The sequence below is a fragment of the Fragaria vesca genome, linkage group LG6 (assembly GCF_000184155.1).
Source record: "Fragaria vesca subsp. vesca linkage group LG6, FraVesHawaii_1.0, whole genome shotgun sequence".
Taxonomy (NCBI): Eukaryota; Viridiplantae; Streptophyta; class Magnoliopsida; order Rosales; family Rosaceae; genus Fragaria; species Fragaria vesca.
Genome location: NC_020496.1, coordinates 18312995 through 18318721, shown reverse-complemented (window position 1 = coordinate 18318721; position 5727 = coordinate 18312995).

Below are 5727 nucleotides of genomic sequence, written 5' to 3'. Positions count from 1 at the left end.
AATTTCTGGTAATCTATACCTTTCCTCATCGCCAGAGTCTTTTCGTCTGTTTTTTGATTTGGATCAACATCAATAAGCCTTGGCTCTTCATTACTAATTCGCACCGAACGATCCGCTTTAAAATTATTAAGGCGAACGGTAGAGGAGTTAGGAATACCTATTGCGTTGGGCTCTTGATACGCAACATCTTCTTCCTCGTCTTCGGCCTCTCCAAGTGTAGCCGCCCGGTAAATGTTTCGAGGGTGCACAAGGTTGACTACTATCCACGCGTCACCCTTAGCAAGGTCATCAAGATAAAACACTTGTTTTACCGATGTGGCAAAAACGAACGAGTCATCTTCGTAACAACTTGTAGAAGTGTTCACCAATAATATTCCGTACTAATCAGTCTTCATGCTCTGCGGCCTAGTATCAAACCATCTACACTTGAAGAGGTGCACTGTCATGCCTTGCCCATAAACGAGTTCCACCACTGAATGGAGAACACGGTAATAGTCAACTCCATTCCGCCCACTGAATGGAGAATTCTGTGTTCTCCGTCTGCTGTCTCTCTGTTCACATATAAATTGCACGCCATTCACCTTGCACATCGGATAAACTCTTGACATTATCGGCTTCATCGCTAGAAGTCTTAGTTCGTGCGACCAATTTGGGTGACCATCAAATTGAATATGGTTCATCTGCAACCAACCATTCAACTGTAAATATGGATAATTATGCAATAAACATAAATACGTACAGAAATATTGAATTACGTACCCAGCTGCCAAAATAGTTTACGAACTCCCTGTTGTGGTACTCGAGATCACCTTGAATGTCTGGACAATATAGATGGATGTCTTTCCAGTATTCAACTTCTTGACAGTTAATCAATACCCACCAGTGGGCAATGACTAGCTCATGTGGTTGCAACTTGTAGGAGTCTGGCAAAATTCCATAAACTTCAACATTACTGGAGAGTATGGAAAGATTGAACTTCGGTACATCTACCGGTATGGTTTGCGGAGTTTCCTTCAACGCTCCTAAATACAACTTCATGTAGGTGACGCATTCGTGCGCAATATATGCTTCAACTATACATCCTTCAGGCGCGAATTTATTAGCCACATAATCTTTATAGTCTCCAAGTTGCCTATAAACCAAGTTGCAAAGTGTTATGATTATTGAACATGTATATTGAGGAAGGTGTAAAAAACGTACCTTTCTATGGGATACATCTAAGTGTAGTGTACTGGACCGGTAAACAACAATTGTTCGGGAAGATGGATCATCAGGTGAGGCATGATGTCAAAAAAATTTCGAGGAAATATCCTCTTAAATTTACACATGATATAAATGATGTCCTCTTGCATTTCCCGGAGGTTAGATTTTTCACTTCCCATGTGCATAACTTCTGGAAGAATCTTGCCAACGCTACTAACGGCTCCACCATCTGACGGGGAAGGAACATTCGAATGAAAACAGGGAAGAGACGTTGTAGCAGGATATGACAGTCATGACTCCTCAACCCGTACATCTTATTGTCTCGGAAGTTCACACACCGGGCTATATTTCCTGCATAGCCTGAAGGATACTTCACACAACTCATCCACTTGAAAATTACGTTCTTCTGGTCAGGCTTCACGATGTAAGGAGCTTGAGGCATTTTTTTCTTCCCTTCTTTCAACCACAAATGTCTTCTTATAAACATTTTTTTAGATCAATGCGTGTCTTAGGATCGTCTTTCGTCTTCCCCTCCAAGTTCAGCATTGTGCCCACCATACTGTTGCAAATATTCTTTTCTATGTGCATCACATCTAGGTAGTGCCTGATCAACAACTTACTCCAGTAGGGGAGTTTTCAGAATATGCTCTTATGTGTCCAGAATTTGTACCTGTCGGGTCTTTCAGGATTGCCGCCACAATATTGGGATGATTGCTGAGCTGCCCAAAATCGTACTCATTAAGCACTGCTAAAATTTCTTCCCCCGTCCATCTTCTAGGAAGCACACCGTTTTCTACGGTCCCATCAAATGCATTGTCATCGAACAACCATTCGTGATTATATGGAAGGAAAGTACGGTGACCCAATTTGCATATCTTGTTGCAATGACTGCTGCTCCCCTCGTCGCTAAGGCACTCTAGACAAGCCTTGTATCCCCTAACAACGTTGCCCGACAACATCCCACGGGCAGAAAAATCACTGATGGTACCAACAACCAGGACATGCATCTAGAACATCTCGTGCATGTACTTGTCATAAGTGGGATGACCAACGTCCCAAAAAAACTTAAGCTCTTCAATCAAAGGTCTCAAATACACATCGAGACACTTCCCTGGATAACCGGGCCGCGGAATCAACAAACTCAACATATTGTATTTCTTCTTCATGCACATCCATGGAGGAAGGTTGTATGGTACCAAAATCACAGGCCATACACTGTATTGAAGACCCATGTTGCCAAAAGGGTTGAACCCGTCGGTTGAGAGCCCGAGCCTCACATTTCGGACCTCTGACGCAAAATGAGGAAACTCCCTGTCTATATGCTTCCAAGACTCCCCGTCAGCAGGGTGTATAAGGGTATCATCGTCATGCAATTCCCTATCAGCGTGCCATCTCATAGCTTTGGCCGTGTGTGAAGACATGTACAACCGCTCCAGCCTATCCGTCAACGGGAAATACCGAAGTACCTTCACAGGTTTCCTATTGCCTGCAGGAGTCAGCTTATACCTGTTAGTGTGACATACCGAACATGCGTCAAGGCCACCAAGGTCATTCCCTTCTGGATCTTTACCCTAGAAGAGAACGCAGTCATATCTACATGCATGGATCTTGATGTAGGAAAGCCCAAGATATTTCAGGATACATCGGACCTTATGATAAGTCGTAGGAAGACGATGATCGTGGGGCAGCATCGAAGCAGTGTAATGTAGATAATCATCAACAGCCTTCACGGTTGATTTTGTCTCAACTTTAATCTTCATTACGTCCATCACACTTTCAAGAACGGTCTTCTGACAACCGGGGTACACAGGGGTCTAATGGAAAGCAAGCAGTTTGTTGTACTTGTCAATACCAGCAGTGTTGACAACTCTAGGGAAGGGCTGCACCAGCTCATGCATATACTGTCCTTGAGCGCATACACCGCTCTCATAAGGAAACATGTCGTTGATGAAGGCCGTTGTTGGATTGTTGGATGTACTGCCCGTCTCAGAAAATTGCCCATGATCATGCGGACCCCCTGATAATGTTTCACCGTGATATAACCAACATGTGTACTTCTCCAAAAACCCGTTACTCTTCGGGCGCTGCCATACTTTGTCAATCACAAATCGATACATATCGCTGTGACACTGACATTTCGTGCACGGGCAATAGAAAATTGTATTCCCGTTAGCATTAGCCATCGCATATTCCAGAAAACTCATAACTACTTTACCATATCTTTTGTCCCATTTTGAAAGTGAAATCCAACTGTTATCCATATCCTGAAAATATAACAAAATATATATGTATAACTCTAGCTAATTATTAATTAAATTCCATATATAAAATCTCAATTCATTTAGTATTCTACGTACTACAACTAATTAATAACAAATTAATTAACACACATATATATATATATACTTAATAATTACATAACAATATTATATGTATATCAACATCATCACAAAATCATCATCAACTCATATCATCAACAACTTCATACCATCAACACAATATTATAAATTAATTAACATATATATATATATATATCTACTACTTATTAACAACAACTTCATATATATATATATATATATATATATAATCAAATCATCAACCAAATCGATCAACACATATATATATACATCCAACGTACTCAAAATCGATCAACTCAATCACACTCAAAATCGATCAACTCAAATAAAACTCAAAATCAACATATATACACATATACGTACCTATATATAGCTCCACAAACTAATTATGAACAGATTTCGACAATACCCAAACTGTTTCTTCCCTTTTTTTTTTCCCAGATGAGCTGTTGTCCAGATCTACAAATATAAGACACTTTGGCTGACGAAACTAAAGAATTTTTAAAGTCGTCGATTTCGTCGGCTAAAGTTGACCATAGCCGACGAAAGAAAATTTCGTCGGCTAACGTGGACTTTAGCCGACGAAAAAATAATTTGTCGGCCTGGTTTTTTTATTTTCGTCGGCTAAAGCCTTTCTTCTGGTAGTGCTTGTTCGTACTCATCAATATGATGCTCATATTAAGGTCTTTCGTTCCGATAATGGGGGGGAGTTTGTCAATCATTCTTTTCGTGAGTATTTCCAACACCACGGCATAATCCATCAAACTTCATGTTCACAGACACCTGAGCAAAATGGGGTGTCTGAACGGAAAAATCGTCACATTCTGGATATGGCCCGGTCTCTTCTGCTAAGTGCTAATATGACAAAGTACCATTGAGGAGAAGCTATTTTATGTACTTCTCATCTTATTAACCGTCTTCCCTTTGCCCCTCTTCAAGGTCGTGTCCCATTTCAGGTCTTGTCTAGCTATGTTTCTATCCCTTCAGCTAATACTCTTCCTGCTCGTGTCTTTGGTTGTGTTGCTCATGTGAATCTCTATAAAAATCAAAGGTCAAAATTGGATGCTAGAGCTCTTAAGTGTGTATTTGTTGGGTATGGCTCTCATCAGAAAGGCTATAAATATTTTCATCCTCAGAGGTTTTATGTCACCATGGATGTTACTTTCAGTGAAGATGTATGTTATTTCTTGCCTCTTGTGACTCCTCGTCAGGGGGAGAGGTTTAGTTATTATGAAGACTTGTGTGTTGGACAAAATGGAAGTGTGACACCAGAAGTCACAAGGGTGTGTCCTAATCCTTGTTTTTCTAATAGTTCTTCTGTGTCAAATAATGTTCCAACCAAAATCTTGCCTAGTCGTTCAACCCGTGGTCAGCCTCTGAAACACTATGAACCTAATTTGAGTGTAAAACCCGGTATCTTGTTGCTAATTATGTGTCCGCTCATAGGTTGTCTAAACCATATGTCGCGTTTGTGAATCAATTATCTATTGTGTCTCTTCCTAGAACAGTACAGGATGCAATGCGGGATAAACGATGGATGCAAGCAATGGAAGTTGAGATGAATGCCCTTAAGAAGAATTTTACATGGGAATTAATGTCATTACCACCAGGGAAGAAGACTGTTGGTTGCAGATGGGTGTATACTATGAAACATAATTATGATGGTTCAATGGATAGGTACAAGGCAAGGTTAGTAGCTAAAGGCTACACTCAGAAGTATGGGGTGGATTATGATGAGACATTCGCACCAGTAGCCAAAATTAACACAATACGAGTACTTCTTTCGTTGGCCGCTAACCTTGATTGGTCGTTGCAGCAATTTGACGTTAAGAATGCTTTCTTACACGGCGATTTGCATGAAGAAGTTTACATGGATTTGCCTCCTAGGTACAATACTTCCACCAGAGAACAGTTGGTGTGTAAGTTGCAGAAGTCTCTCTATGGTCTGAAGCAATCTCCCAGAGCTTGGTTTGAACTGTTTAGCAAGTTTATGAAAAAAATTGGATACCGTCAGAGCAACTCAGATCATACTTTGTTTCTTAAACATCAGTGTGGTAAGGTGACAACCTTAATTATTTATGTAGATGATATGGTTGTGACAGGTGATGATAGTGTCGAGATACAGAGGTTACAAGTGCAGTTGTCTTTTGAATTTGAGATGAAGGAT